The sequence below is a fragment of the Oncorhynchus keta genome, chromosome 23 (assembly GCF_023373465.1).
Source record: "Oncorhynchus keta strain PuntledgeMale-10-30-2019 chromosome 23, Oket_V2, whole genome shotgun sequence".
Taxonomy (NCBI): Eukaryota; Metazoa; Chordata; class Actinopteri; order Salmoniformes; family Salmonidae; genus Oncorhynchus; species Oncorhynchus keta.
In genome coordinates, this window is record NC_068443.1 from 42453936 (window position 1) to 42470869 (window position 16934).

Here is a 16934-nt window from a genome sequence, read left to right on the forward strand (position 1 = left end):
ATTATTTTCCACCACTGCTACTCTCTGTTATCTATGCACACTCACTTTAATAACTCTTCCTTCACGTATATATTACCTCAATTAACTAGTCTAACAGGTGCCCCCGCACATTGACTCTGTACTGGTACCGCCTGTGTAGTCTCGCTATTGTTATTTTACTGCTGCTCTTTAACTACTTGTAACTTTTATTTGTTATTCTTATTCGTATTTTGTAAACTGCATTGTTGATTAGGGGCTTGTAAGTAAGCCTTTCACTGTAAGGTCATCTGTAATACATCTGTTGTATTCGGTGCATGTGACTAACACAATTTGATTTTGACCTTTCAGCAGGTCAATAACCTAAAACACAAGGGCAAATATACACTGCAGTTGCTTACCAAGAAGACAGTGAATGTTCCTGAGTGGCCGAGTTAACGTTTTGACATAAATCTGCTTGAAAATCTATAGCAAGCCCTGAAAATGGTTGTCTAGCAATGATCAACAACCAATTTGACAGAGCTTGAAAAAAAAATTGAAACGAATAAATGGGCAAATGCTGCACAATCCAGGTGTGGAAAGCTCGTAGAGCCTTAACCAGACTTAGTCACAGCTGCCAAAGGTGATTCTAACATGTACTGACTCAGGGGGTTGAATACAAGATAGTTTTTTGGGGGGGATTTTGTGTAGATCATTGACAAAAAAAACAACTAAGTCCATCTTAATCCCACTTTGTAACAACTAAATGCAAAAAAAATAAAATAATCAAGGACTGACCGGGTGAAACTCAGGCTATTGATGAGCTTCCAGAACATTATTTTCACCTGAAAATGATTTTCCAGTAAGTGCAGATGAATGGACAGAAACAACAACAATTGATATACCCACAGATAGTCTAAATGCAGCCTAATGTCTTACCTTCCTGGACTCCATATGGACCTCCTGTTGGCAGCAGACAGGCTGGATGGAGATCAGGCTGAACTCCCCCAGCAGGTCACAGGAGCTGCACAGGAGGTTGCTGGAAAAGCCCAGCTCCCTGCATGACTCTGAGGCCAAGTTGGCTCCATATGCCGACAGCTGAGCAGGAGACATTGGATTGGTTGTCACATCACTTATTCTTAAATACATCTCCATTTAGCCACAACAGTGTCACAAGATAGAGTATGGGCTGGCATACCAATCAGTAATGTGGAGGAATCTCATTCATTTTTTTTATTTATTTTAACTAGGTAAGTCAGTAAAGAACAAATTATTATTTACAATGGATAGGCCTACCAAAAGGCAAAAGGCCTCCTACGGTGATGGGGGCTGGGATAAAAACAACAAATAATAAATAAAGGACAAAACGCACATCACGACAACATAAAGAGAGACCTAAAACACCAGCCTGGCAGCAACACAACATGGTAGCAGCACAACATGGTAGCAGCACAACATGGTAGCAACACAACATGGTAGCAGAACAAAACAGGGTACAAACATGGTTGGGCACAGACAACAGCACAAAGGGCAAGAAGGTAGAGACAACAATACATCACGCAAAGCAGCCACAGCTGTCAGTAAGAGTGTCCATGATTGAGTCTTTGAATGAAGAGATTGAGATAACTGTCCAGTTTGAGTGTTTGTTGCAGCTCATTCCAGTCGCTAGCTGCATCGAACTGAAAAGACGAGCAACCCAGGGATGCGTGTGCTTTGGGGACCTTTAACAGAATGTGACTTGCAGACTAGGTGTTATAAGTGGAGGATGAGGACTGCAATAGATATCTCAGATAGGGGGGAGTGAGGCCTAAGAGTGTTTAGAAATAAGCAACAACTAGTGGTCTTGCAACAGGTATACAGAGATGACCATTTTACAGAGGAGTATAGAGTGCAGTGATGTGCCCTATAAGGGGCATTGGTGGCAAATCTGATGGCCGAATGGTAAATCATATCAAATTTTATTGGTCACATACACATGGTTAGCAGATGTTAATGTGAGAGTAGCAAAATGCTTGTGCTTCTAGTTCCGACCGTGCAGTAATATCTAACAAGTAATCAAACAATTTCACAGCATCTACTCGAGAGCACCCTTACCTGCCGATCTATAAATTACGTCTCCGTAATCTAGCATGGTCATCTGAATCAGGGTTAGTTTGGCAGCTGAGTTGAAAGAGGAGCAATTACGACAGAGGAAACCAAGTCTAGATTTAACTTAAGCCTGCAGCTTTGATATGTGCTGAGCGAAGGACAGTGTACCGTCTAGCCATACTCCCAAGTATTTGTAGGAGTTGATTACCTCGAGCTCAGAACCCTCAGAGGTAATAATCACACCTGCAGGGAGAGGGGTATTCTTCTTACCAGACCACATGACCTTTGTTTTGGAGGTGTTCAGAACAAGGTTAAGGGCAGAAAAAGCATGTTGGAAAGCTTTGTTGTAGAGAGTTTATCCAAAAATCTAGGGACGGGCCAGCTGAGTATAAGACTGCATCATCTGCATATAAATGGATGAGAGGGTGTCCTACTGCCTGACCTATGTTGTTGATGTAAATTGAGAAGAGTGTGGGGCCTAGGATTGAGCCTTGGGGTACTCCCTTGGTGACAGGCAGTGGATGAGACAGCAGATGTTCTGACTTTATACACTGCACTCTTTGAAAGAGGTAGTTAGCAAACCAGGCCAAATACCCCTCAGAGACACCAATACTCCTTAGCCGGCCCACAAGAATGGAATGGTCTACTTTATCAAAAGCTTTGGCCAAGTCAATAAAATTAGCAGCACAACATTTCTTTGAATCAAAGGACAACAGTGACATCATTGAGGACCTAGAAGGTTGCATTAACACATCCATAACCTGAGCGGAAACCAGATTGCATAACAGAGAGAATACTATAGACATCAAGAAAGCCAGTCAGTTGACTATTTTTAAGTTTTTCCAACGCTTTTGATAAACAGGGCAAAATAGAAATAGGCCGATAACAGTTAGGATCAGCTTGATCTCCCCCTTTAAATAAATGACAATCTGTGGCTGCCTTCCAAGCAATGGGAACCTCCCCAGAGAGGAGAGACAAGTTAAAAAGGTCTGAAATAGGCTTGGCGATGATAAGAGGCAGCAACATCAACCTCTCTTGGGTAGGTGGCAGTATTTTACATTTTGGATGAATGAGGTGCACAATGTAAACTGCCTGTTACTCAGGCCCAGAAGCTAGGATATGCATGGTAGTATTGGATAGAAAACACTAAGGTTTCCAAAACTGTTAAAATAATGTCTGTGAGTATAACAGAACTGATATGGCAGGCGAAAACCTGAGGAAAATCCATCCAGGAAGTGGGATATTTTTGATGTGGGTACTTTACTATTAAATTCAGTATGTATTTGGATTGGACCCAAATTCCAGTTACTATGGCTTCCACTAGATATCAACAGTCTTTAGACATGGTTTCAGGCTTGTATTCTGAATAATGAGGAATAATGAGACCATTCTTTCAGTGGACTCTAGAATGAACCAGAGCCGTTTTGAGCACGTGACCCCGATTGCGTGCCGTTTGTTGTTTTTCCTTTCCATTGAAGACGCTATTGTAATATTGCTATTATTGGTTGAAATATTATCGATTACTTAGACAATAGACAACCCGAGGATTAATTCCTTTACTTGGTTTTAAAATGTTTCTATGCTTTTGTAAGCGGAGCACTGTCCTCAGATAATCGCATGGTATGCTTTCACCGTAAAGCCTTTTTGAAATCTGACACAGCGGCTGAATTAACAAGAAGTTCATCTTTAAACTGATGTATAACACTTGTATTTTTATGACTGTTTAATTGGACTATTTCTCTATTTTGAATTTGGCACTCTGCAATTTCACCGGATGTTGGCCAGGTGGGACCCTACCGTCCCACCTGCCCATAAAAGGTTTTAAAGAAGAAAGGGTCTAAACCATGTGACCCAGATGTTGTTTTGGGGTCAAGTTTCAGGAGCTCCTTCAGCACCTTGGACTCAGTGAACACCTGCAGGGAGAAACTTTGTAGGGGGCAGGGGAAATAGAGGGAGGAGCACCGTGGCTAGTCACATTAGAAGGGGTGGGAGATGAGGAAATGTTGGACGGGCAAGAAAGCATGGCGGAGTCAAATAGGAATCCTGACTTAATGAAGTGGTGATTAAAGAGCTCAGCCATGTGCTTCGTGTCAGTAATAACCACATCAACTTCAAGGGACATGGGCAGCTGTGAGGAGGGTTTATTCTCCAGTTATCCAGAACTTCTTGGGGTTAGACCCAGAGAGAGAACTGCTCATTAAAGTAACTAACTTTGACTGTCCGGACAGCCTGAGTGCACTTTTTTCTCATTCGCCTAAGTCAGTCAGCCTGAGTATGTGTGTGCCAAGCCTCACCAAATGCAATTATTGAGGTGGAGTAATTCTGCAAGATCACGGTGGAACCAGGTGCTTAACCTGTTTTTAATTCTAATTTTCTTTATGGGGGCGTGTTTGTTAACAATACCACAGAAAATGTCAAAAAAGGTCCAAGTGTCTTCAACAGAGGGGATCAAGCTGATTCTATACCATTTTACAGAGACCAGTTCATGAAGGAAGGCTTGCTCAAGTTTTTTAGCAAGCAGTTCCTTTCATTGAGCATCCATTACTAAGATTACTAACACAAAGTAGTGTTGTGGAAATTCCGGTCATAAACATTAATTTATATGCACATCATTGGGTCGTGTGCATGTAACCCGATTAAATTATCGCGTTCATCTTCACAGAAGTACAACAGTGAGGTTAGTTTGTTTGCATAATCTCAGCTGCTGACTGTCTCGCCGTGGTTGGCTCTTCCCTTTGTCACTTCAGTCTGTCATCTATCACAACTCGCGTTAAATCGGGTTTGCGTTAAAGTGCAGTATGTAAGGGTTAACGTCTGAGATGTCTTGTCATTTGTAGCTACCGTTAGCTGGTGAACGAATCAACTTTAGTAAACCCGTGCGATTTTGATAAACCACGTCGTTCGTTTCAAGATAACTACACTGTCGATAAACGCTGTGCTATGTATACGTGTGGATATTCTTATTTTTGTTGATAAACCTACCGTTTGTATGAGAGAAAGAAGCCACAGGAGGTACACCTCCCCAGACATTTTGGAGATTGCTTTGTTAGGGAAGGAAATTGAGGACCCATTAAATGTAGGAAGTAGTACTGCCAACTGCCTGATGTCATGTAAATTACAATTATACACGCTTTTTGGGTTCTCTATACATTCAACACACTGTGATTTTATATTCGCAATAATAATATGATTGTTTATCATTATCTGTCTAAAAGTTGTGATTTTTAATTTGTCTTCCTCTTTTCATATGGCTAACAGAAAGGCACCTTTGACTTTTCTTCTTTTGATCAGACACAGTTACATTCCATTCGCACGTGGACACCGCCCCCTGTAGCCAAAATCAAGAACTGTTTAAAATGTGTCCAATCCCGTTACAACAGACTTGACTGTTGACCAATGAAAAGCCTATCGAATTTAGTGGACTGTTGGTTCCACCAATAGGAATTTTGTAACTAATATAAATCATCCGACGAAGATAGGCGTGCGGAGTGAACTGAACACAGCTTCTAGAGAGGGAGAATCGCAGACACCGAGAAACACAAGGCCGTTTCTGTTGACACCCTTGTGAGGAGGGGGGTGGCATCTCAACGTCAAGACGGTATTGAGGTTTCATGCAGTTCTCTTTTATGAGAGTACATTATCCTAAGAAACAAATCATTTGCATCTGAGTGTGTTCCCGTGAACAACCAGGGATGTAAACACTGGACAAGAACAACTCAAATGCACAGGGCCATACACAGACACAAATTCGCGCTGTGATTGACAACGTTTCACTTCCTTTTTACGTTGTATTTTCTAAACAAGGAATGACTTGTTCTCCCTGGATTGTTTGATGGGGCTTCTAAGGATCATGATGCCGCCAAAGTTTCAGCTTCTGGCGCTTTTGGCATTCGCAGTGGCCATGTTCTTCTTGGAGAACCAAATCCAGAAGCTGGAGGAGTCTCGGGTGAAGCTTGGTAAGACTGCGTTCTAACTATCCACGTTAATCATGCTGCACCGCAGCCGGTAATTACAACAGGGAAAATGAGTCTGACATCCAATTGGGGTTGGTTGAATCATTGCTAAGCGTTTGTCAGCATGGTTGTCAATTTTTAGGGTTATCTTGTGACAATTCTGCCCGTGAGGTGACAAACTGGCATTTTGAGGGCAAACCCATGTGTGAGTGTGTGATATCTATCTATTTACATATCCAATTTACAGTCTGTTTTTGCCTGAAGATACCGACCATACACTTACGCTGTTTACACTAAACTGCACTGATGTCCGGACGCAGTCGTGGTTACATTTAGCCCAATATTGGACTAAAGGAGCCTAAGGTTACTCAGTCCAAGGACCTTAAATATTCTGTTTAAAGTGTGAATTGGCTCTGGGAGCTAAAACGGCCAAATACTCCATTTGAAATGTGAACTGATTCTCAATTGCTGTACGGTTCTGGAAACATATAGCCCTCTACTTTAATACCACATCAACAGTTGCCGCTGACAGTATTTTTCAGTGCATTTGTGATGTCTGTCTTGTTAACATACAGGTAATTAGCTCAGGTAGTCCATTCGGGTTTCCATCTGTTTGTCACGTAAACACGCGCTGTAACATGGATATATGGTCGTTTGGTAACCCTAACCCTTTAAAGGTGTGTATCTATTTAAACCTTTTGATTTGAAAATGATTTCTAGCTGATATGAAAGATAAGGTCCTTATACTTCCAAAACCGTACCACAAGTGATGCGTGTTTGTTCATACCATGCGTCGCAGCTCTTAAACTACAGAAGACGCCTTCGTCCAATGACTCTTATATGTAATGGAAATTAGTCACGATCAAGGGCTAGGTTACATTAAGACATCGTGAAGCTTTGCGATACTTACCTCAGGAAAACGTACCTCAATGATGGTGTGTGTATATACAGTTGAAGCCGGAAGTTTACATGCACCTTTAACAAAACATTTAAACTCCTGATATTTAATCCTAGTAAAAAAAAAATTGTAGGTCAGTTAGGATCACAACTTTTGTTTTAACAATGTGACATTTCAGAATAATTGTTTTATTTCAGTTTTGATTTCTTTCATCACGTTCCCAGTTGGTCAGAAGATTACATGCACTCAAATAGTATTTGGTTGCATTGGCTTTAAATTGTTTAACTTGGGTCAAACGTTTCGGGTAGCCTTCCACAAGCTTCCCACAATAAGTTGGGTGAATTTTGTCCCATTCCTCCTGACAGGGCTGGTGTAACTGAGTCAGGTTTTTAGGCCTCCTTGCTTGCACATGCTTTTTCAGTTTTGCCCACAAATGTTTATATATGATTGAGGTCAGGGCTTTGTGATGGCCACTCCAACACCTTGACTTTGTCATTTAAGCCATTTTGCCACAACTTTGGAAGTATGCTTGGGGTCATTGTCCATTTGGAAGACCCATTTGCGACCAAGCTTTAACTTCCTGACTGATGTCTTGGGATGTTGCTTCAATATATCCACATCATTTCCTCATGATGCCATCTATTTTGTGAAGTGCACCACTACAACATGATGCTGCATGATGCTGTGCTTCACGGTTGGGATGATGTTCTTCGGCTTGCAAGCCTCCACCTTTTTCCTCTAAACGTAATAATGGTCATTATGGCCAAACCGTTCTATTTTTGTTTCATCAGACCAGAGGACATTTCTCCAAAAAGTATGATCTTTGTCCCCATGTGCAGTTGCAAACCGTAGTCTGGCTTTTTTATGGAGGTTTTGGAGCAATGGCTTCCTTGCGGAGTGGCCTTTCGGGTTATGTCGATACTTTTGTACCTGTTTCCTCCAGCATCTTCACAAGGTCCTTTGTTGTTGTTCTGGGATTGATTTGCACTTTTCCACCAAAGTACATTCATCTCTAGGAGACAGAATGCGTCTCCTTCCTGAGCGGTATGACGGCTGAGTGGGTCCCATGGTGTTTATACTTGCGTACTATTGTTTGTACAGATGAACGTAGTACCTTCTGGCGTTTGGAAATTGCTCCCAAAGCTTCTAAAGCCATGACATCATTTTCGGGAATTTCCCAAGTTGTTTTAAAGGCACTGTCAACTTGGTGTATGCAAACTTCTGACCCACTGGAATTGTGATAGTGAAATCTGTCTGTAAACAATTGTTGGAAAAATGACTTGTAATGCACAAAGTAGAAGTCCTTACTGACTTGCCAAAACTATAGTTGGTAACAAGAAATTTGCGGCACGGTTGAAAAACGAGTTTAAAATGACTCCAACACGTACAGTTAGGAACATCCGACTTCAACTGTCTATATCCTAGCTTCACTTTGGCGGGCAAAGACTCAATTTCTAAACTCAAAACAACAGACAACGGCTCTTCTGTTTCCCCACTCTCACCACTCTTTCTGCGTCGCATCACATACACTGGGAATCTTTCAGTTCAACTGGTCAAGTTTTATATTTACTGCTACCCCAGTTATCACTCCTTTCATTGGCACCCTTTTCTTGAGAGCGAAACAATTCACTTGTCTTGCCCCCATTTTGTTTTACTCCAAGCGCCTTCTCCCTCTAACCAGCAGAAACATTGACAATTCACGACCCATTCTGGTTACCTTCACTTCAAATCAATTTTAAAAAAGACCCCCACGTGAAACTACAAATGGCTCAGGCAAGAGTCCACTTTTTCCATAAACTAAACTCCTACTGTCTGACTCATCTTTATCCTGACCCTCGGTGCAAGACTCGGTCTCCGATAACTTCACCACACCTACCACCTCCGATACTTCACCCTCATTCACTTCCATTTCTCCTCCTGTCTTCAGCGCCCTCTGCTTACACTTTCTTCCCTTCTTTAACAAACCATCTCCCTTTTTTCCACCATTCTTACCTGACTCAAGCTCACCCTCTTCTCTCTCTCTTAGACCTTCTCACCCTCTCCTTTTTTCAAGTACACGTCTCCTCATCATAATACTGCACTATTCCTAACCACCATCTTGTTACCACCATCTCCAGGGACTCCATTTCTGTTCCCCCGAGTCCAAGCCTCTCGTCTCATTGAATAACGACAGGCACTTCATTGATCAAACCCTACTGTTGACCACTCGCCGACGAGGGGGCTATATTGATCAAACCCTACTGTTGACCACTCGCCGACGAGGGGGCTTCATTGATCAAACCCTACTGTTGACCACTCGCCGACGAGGGGGCTATATTGATCAAACCCTACTGTTGACCACTCGCCGACGAGGGGGCTTCGGCTACAGACTTCGGCTTGCCTCGAGGGAAAAATGGTGTGTCCACCCCCCTAAACTGCCTATGTCCAAAACCAAACATATGTCACAATGTAGTCATAATATACAGTGCTTTCGGAAAGAATTCAGACCCCTTGACTTTTTCCACATTTTGTTACAGCCTTATTCTAAAATGGATTAACCAAATAAAAATCCTCATCAATCTACAGACAATACCCCATAATGACTAAGTGAAAACAGGTTTTTAGAAATTACTTATTTACATAAGTATTCAGACCCTTTGCTATGAGACTTGAAATTGAGCTCAGGTGCATCCCGTTTCCATTGATCATCCTTGATGTTTCTACAACTTGATTGGAGTCCACCTGTGGTAAATTCAATTGATTGGTTATGATTTGGCAAGGCACATGTCTGTCTAGATAAGGTCCCACAGTTGACAGTGCATGTCAGAGCTAAAACAAAGCATGATGTCGACGCAATTGTCAGTAGAGCCCCGAGACAGGATTGTGTCGAGGCACAGATCTGGGGAAGGATACCAAAGAATTTCTGCAACGTTGAAGGGCTCCATCATTCTTAAATGGGAGAAGTTTGGAACCATCGAGACTCTTCCTAGAGCTGGCCGCCAGGCCAAACTGAGCAATTGGAGGAGAAGGGCCTTGGTCGGGGAGGTGACAAAGAACCCAATGGTCACTCTGACAGAGAACACCTACTCATTCAAGGGTTTTCTTTATTTTTACTATTTTCTACATGTAGGATAATAGGGAAGACATCAAAACTATGACATAACACATGGAATCATGTAGTTACCAAAAAGTTTTAAACAAATCAAATTATATTTGAGATTCTTCAAATGGTCACCCTTGACAGCTTTGCACACGTCAACAGTGACGAGGCGAGTCTGGGATGCTGTCCTTCTAGGCAGAGTTGCAAAGAAAATGCCATATCTCAGACTAGCCAATAAAAAGAAGGGATTAAGATGCGCAAAAGAACAGACACTGAACAGAGGAACTCTGCCTAGTAGGCCAGCGTTACGGCGCACTCCAATAATTTGTTGACTTGGCAATATGTCTGATTTTGTTCCATCCACAGATCAAACGTCTCTGTACACTGGAGCACTGCACTGTGTTGCGTAGTCAAATGGTTTGAGGCAGGGCAACATGATGGACACCCCTGGCTGTCTAACCAGGTTCTGATGCATTTCTTCTGTCGACATTGAGAAAGCAGGTTTTGTATATTTATATGGCCCATTTTTTTTTTATTGCGCACTCATATGACCCATTCACAACTAATTTTCTGATCTGCTTTTTGCTCCCTGTGTCATTCAAATCTTGTTACTTTACTCAGAGGTTGAATCACGTTTCCTATTCTTTAGATTGTCTGCCAGGCATATTGTTAGTGGCTTGGTAGCTCTGCCTTTAACGATCTGGGTATCCTGTGGCTAGCGTCATCGGTGTTATCTGGTAACATATTCTTAGCGTCCTCTTATGCCAGGTAAGGTTGGCGCAGATATTTTGTAGAAACGTAAAGTACATATTAGCACGTGGGGCAGGGGGGGGCTGACTGGATGCTTTCCCCAATGGCCGTAACTCTAGAGGGGAGTCATGCTATGCTTGCTGAGAGCCTCGTAAATAGAAACGCTGTTTATAAACCTGTCACCTCATGTCCCATGTCACTAACTAGGCTCTCTATCGAAGTGTAACTCCTACACCCGTCTCCACTATGGTCCCCATATGTTCCCTGAGGAGCAATGAGCTAAGTTGGGTCACCAAGTAATGTTATAGCCAGTGCGTGTGGTTGGTTGGCCAGAGCTTGATTGACTTGTTTTTATCACATTTGTCATTGAAGTGAGGTTGCATAACACAAACTGTTACTCTAACACCAACTCGTTCATTGGCGTCAACCGTCAATTACACACAGGTATCAAGAGTCTGAAAATATAGCCTTTTTGTATAGTCTAGGCCAGAGCTGTGTATGCAAATGCCTGGTTGGATCATTTTAATTTAGCCTCGTTAGTAGGTTAATTGAGGAGTGGCGAACTTGACTCTTCTCTCCAAGTTCAACTCTTGTGCTTGCTCGCTCTCTTTATCGCCATTATCCAGCGCACTCCGACTCCTTTTGACACCATGGAGCTGTTTTTAGCCTCCCGGGGTTATAAAAAGGCCTGAGTCATGTTAATTGGCTGGCAGTCACTACAGAGTGGCTACTGTACATCTCTTAAGTGTCTCACCCTCACCAGTCTGAAACATGCCACTTGAGTGCCTAATGGATTGGATCCGATTTGTGCAAATGCAGGTGTCAGGAATGGATTTGTTGTCGGCAGAGTGCTAATGGCCCTAGTCTCGAGCAGTTAGGGCCCTGATTGGTTTATTTATGGACATTGGCTTCGACATCAAAGAAGAATGTCTTCCCGTGAAGTTCTGCGCTACATTTTGTGCACAGTTGCGACCCGGTGACTGACAGGCTAATCACGGTGCTGTGAACTGTTTCGCAACCCGGAGTGTAGTTGAGACCGCTCTCCTCGCGCGCATGTTGTTCCCTCGTCGGTTTCCAAGGGGTTTGACGAGCGACCGACCGCGGGGCCGGTGTGGTTAAGCATGAGGGGGGAAGCAGGTGTCGTTTATTCGAGGCGGGTGACTGTCCCTTTTTATAACACTGCTCAACATCCCTACGAGAGACCCAGTTGAAACAACAGCTTCTGTAGACCGGCACGCATAACGGCTAATCGTATTACTTTTCAGCGGAGACATTCCTTTGCTAGTCGATAACCATAAATGGCCTTTTTATTTTATTTTTTTCTGGAGTCTGGGATGCTACCGCAGTGCAATATTATAATCCCCTGTGGCCAAACAGCCTTTGGATAGGTCTCTCCCAATTTCAGACTTCTATCTCCCGCTTCAGAGCTTATAGTCGTATCAAAAGGGGGGGGGATTACATTTTCATCTCAACACAAAAATAGTTAAACCCCTGGTAGCACTCATCGTAAGCCTTAACAAAAGGAGGGGAGAGACACATGTCTGCAGCGTTTTACAACCAATTTTATCAGAGAATAGCAGGATAAGGCAGTCTGGCAGAACTGTTCCACTGCTTTCCTCCTGCCTTCCATTTAATTTCCACCTTCTATACAGCAACTGAATCCCACTCAGCTCTAGGGCGAACTGAGTTTCTCTACTGCTCTGGCAGACTTTCTCCTCAGAATTGCAGTGTACTGTGAGTGCTGCCAGTCTGGTACATTGTCACGAAACTGCCTAGGGACAGCCTCTTACCACAGAAGTGGTGTGTCATAGAAAGGCCAGTTGGAACACTCAAGATGTTCCTGAATGATCTCTGTCAATTCATTAGCTGCTGCTGCTGTTCATGTAGCCTGGTTAAACCAGACTGAATGGGACGCTTGTCATTGTTTCACTTCACAATAGTGTTCAGTCGTGGTTTTGGTTAAACCACATGCTTGACGATTGGCATGAGGTTCTTACTGTGGAATGCAGTGGGTTTCTTTTTTTTGCCGGACAAAATGGAAACCATGTCGTCCAAAAAGTTTCTCTTTGACTCATCTGTCTATAGAACATTCTTCCAGGAGTCTTTACGATAATCCAGGTGCCCCGAGGCACTTTTCGGCAGACTTGAGTCCATTTTTTGGGGCGACATGAATCACGGTGAAAAACCAAACACTGAATTCCACAGTAAGAATGACAGTCAAGCATTGTGGTGGTAATAAGGATGTGCATTTGACATTTTGACTGTTTGAGTACTCATTAATTTTTTTTGTTGCCCATACCCAAAAGGGTGAAACATTTTTATAATTTAGAACACGAGGCCTGTGCTGGGAAAAATTGTGTGTTTATCCAGACTGAACTTATATATATATCTCTCTCTCTCTCAACTTGCAACAATTTCAAAGATTTTACTGAGTTGCAGTTCATATAAGGAAATCAGTCAATTTTTAAATACATGCATTAGGCCCTAATCTATGGATTTCACATGACTGGGAATACAGATATGCATCTGTTGGTCACAGATACCTTAAAAAAAAAAGTTAGGGCATGGATCAGAGAAACGGTCAGTATCTGGTATAACCACCATTTGCTTCATGCAGCACAACATCTCTTTCGCATAGAGTTGATCAGGCAATTGATAGTGACCTATGGAATGTTGTTCCACTCTTCAATGGTTGTGGGAACTGGAGAATTCTGTCTTACATGATCCAGAGCATCCCAAACATGCTCAATGGGTGACATGTCTGAGTATGCAGGCCATAGAAGAACTGGACAGCTTCCAGGAATTGTGTACAGATCCTTATGACATGGGGCCATGCATTAACATGCTGAAACATGAGGTGATGGTGGCGGTTGAATGACACAACGTTGACATCAGCATTTATGGCTTTGTGCGGGTTTGCTGTCGGCCATCTGCCCGGTACAGTTGAAACCGGGATTCATCCGTGAGGAGCACTCTAAGGTGAGCATTTTCCCACTGAAGGCAGTTCCGACTGAGCTGTAGTCCGGTCAAGACCCTGGTGAGGAAGACGATGAGCTGACCGTTTGTGCAGAAATTCAGTTGTGCAAACCCACAGTTTCCTCAGCTGTCTGGATGGCTAGTCTTTGACCATCCCGAGGATGTGGAGCTCCTGGGCTGGTGTGGTCTGTGGTTGTGAGGCCAGTTGGATGTACTGTCAAATTCTCTAAAATGACGTTGGAGACACTTTCTCAGCAATAAACAAACATTACATTCTCTGGCAACCGCTCTGGTGAACATTCCTGCAGTCAGCATGCCAATTGCATGCTCCCTCAACTTGAGACATCTGTGGCATTGTTGTATGACAACTGCACATCTTAGAGTGGCACTGTGGTCCCCAGCACAAGGTGCACCTGTGTAGTGACCATGCTGTTTAATCAACTCCTTGATATGCCACACCTGAAGGTGGATAGATTATCTTGGCAAAGGAGAAATGGTCACTAACAGGGATGTACAAATAATTGTCCACAACTTTGCGAGAAATAAACTGCATATGAAAAAAAAAAAAAAAAAAAGTTATTGAGGTCTTTCAGCTCAGCTACACTTTACATGTGTTTATTTTGAACTAGGCAAGAGATTGCAACAATGCCTAATTTATCATAAATATTACAGATAACATCCTAATTGCTAAATTGCCCCATATACAGTATATTCAGTGTATAAAAAAAGCAAGTGCCATTTTTAAGATTCATTTATTGAAACCATTCTATTATATGGTGGAACACGATCTTCAAAAAGGCAGTAACCTCAGCCGTTGTGTAAAAGCCTATGTCTGTGCAATGGCATAGTTTTGTTAATTTAGCAGACAAGCCCTTCTCACAGTCAAGACGCCTATTTTAAAGTAATAAAAACGCAACAGAATATTTTTTACAAATGAAAAAAGTTGTCAGTGCGACGTGATGCACAACTCGTACCTGGAACAGTTATTCTCGAAGACGTGGCTCAAAATACCTTTTTTCTTTTCAATATACAGACAATTAGTGTATTCTTCCTGTTTTGGAGTTATTTTTTATTTTTTTAAATGGTTGAACACTGCATGTTGATGAATTACAGCCACGACATCTGGTGGGTAGGCATATGCTTCTGATGAAAATACACTTAGTTAAAAAATAATCTTCTTGCATATGTTCAGTGAGGAACCGGTCTGCACTAGCAGTTCGCAAAGTAGCTTAAGCAGAAAAATAGACTTGTGTGGAGGGAGTGGTAGGAATGCAATTGAGTGAACGAGACACTGAGGGGAAAGGGAATTTGGGGGAGAACAACGGTTTGGTGCTCAGCTTGGTTGTGCCCGGCAAATGTACAAATGGGAGAATAGAGTCAAAGCAAATGAACATCGTCTTCAAGAAAATTTCACTTGCCCGTTCAGAGGGCCACAAAGCACAGTCCACCAAATAGTTTTACAGTTTTATTTAAAAGATATATATATATATATACACACACACACACATAGTGGGGCAAAAAAATATTTAGTCAGCCACCAATTGTGCAAGTTCTCCCACTTAAAAAGATGAGAGGCCTGTAATTTTCATAGGTACACTTCAACTATGACAGACAAAAGGAGAAAAAAAATACAGAAAATCACATTGTAGAATTTTTTTTTAAATGAATTTATTTGCAAATTATGGTGGGAATAAGTATTTGGTCACCGACAAGCAAGATTTCTGGCTCTCACAGACCTGTAACTTCTTTAAGAGGCCCCTCTGTCCTCCACTCATTACCTGTAATGGCACCTGTTTAAACTTGTTATCAGTATAAAATACACCTGTCCACAACCTCAGTCACACAAATACACAGTCACACTCAACTCCACTATGGCCAAGACCAAAGAGCTGTCAAAGGACACCAGAAACAAAATTGTAGACCTGCACCAGGCTGGGAAGACTGAATCTGCAATAGGTAAGCAGCTTGGTTTGAAGAAATCAACTGTGGGAGCAGTTATTAGGAAATGGAAAACATACAAGACCACTGATAATCTCCCTCGATCTGGGGCTCCACGCAAGATCTCACCCGTGGGGTCAAAATGATCACAAGAACGGTGAGCAAAAATCCCAGAACCACACGGGGGGACCAAAGTAACAAAGCCTACCATCAGTAACACACTACGCCGCCAGGGACTCAAATCCTGCAGTGCCAGACGTGTCCCCCTGCTTAAGCCAGTACATGTCCAGGCTGTCTGAAGGTTGCTAGAGAGCATGTCATATGGTCAGATGAAACCAAAATATAACTTTTTTGTAAAAACTCAACTCGTCGTGTTTGGAGGACAAAGAATGCTGAGTTGCATCCAAAGAACACCATACCTACTGTGAAGCATGGGGGTGGAAACATCATGCTTTGGGGCTGGTTTTTCTGCAAAGGGACCAGGACTACTGGGCTGTGTAAAGGAAAGAAAGAATGGGGCCATGTATCGTGAGATTTTGAGTGAGAACCTCCTTCCATCAGCAAGGGCATTGAAGATGAAACGTGGCTGGGTTTTTCAGCATGACAATGATCCCAAACTCACTGCCCGGGCAACGAAGGAGTGGCTTCGTAAGAAGCATTTCAAGGTCCTGGAGTGGCCTAGCCAGTCCAGATCTCAACCCCATAGAAAATCTTTGGAGGGAGTTGAAAGTGTGTTGCCCAGCAACAGCCCCAAAACATCACTGCTCTAAAGAAGATCTGCATGGAGGAATGGGCCAAAATACCAGTAACGGTGTGTGAAAACCTTGTGAAGACTTACAGAAAATTTTGATCTCTGTCATTGCCAACAAAGGGTATATAAAAGTATTGAGAAACTTTTTGTTATTGACCAAATACTTATTTTCCACTATAATTTGCAAATTCATTAAATCCTACAATGTGATTTTCAGAAAGAAAAGAAAAAAATCCTAATTTTGTCTGTCGTGTACCTATGATGAAAATTTACAGGCCTCATCTTTTTAAGTGGGAGAACTTGAACAATTGGAGGCTGACTAAATACTTTTTGTGTGTGTATAACGGCAGTAGAAACGATAGCAACGCTGCCTCACTGGTTCAGTAAAAAACTTAGGGATGGGGCTGAAGAGGACCCTCTCAAATTCATAGACCGAGCTATGGATGCAAGGACTGACCATCCATGACATCAAAAATAAGTTTTAGCCATGTTTTGAGGCTATAAAGTGTTTGTTTACATTGTTTACGAACATGGAGTGAAACCAAG

The 16934-nt window shown here is 42.5% G+C and overlaps 2 pseudogenes; one reads left to right on the forward strand and one right to left on the reverse strand.

Annotated features, from left to right (window-relative positions):
• Positions 1 to 5173, reverse strand: part of LOC118402374 (selenoprotein F-like) — a 31758-nt pseudogene extending 26585 nt beyond the window's left edge.
• A 340-nt stretch (positions 5174 to 5513) lies between these two features.
• Positions 5514 to 16934, forward strand: part of LOC118402375 (heparan sulfate 2-O-sulfotransferase 1-like) — a 29203-nt pseudogene continuing 17782 nt past the window's right edge.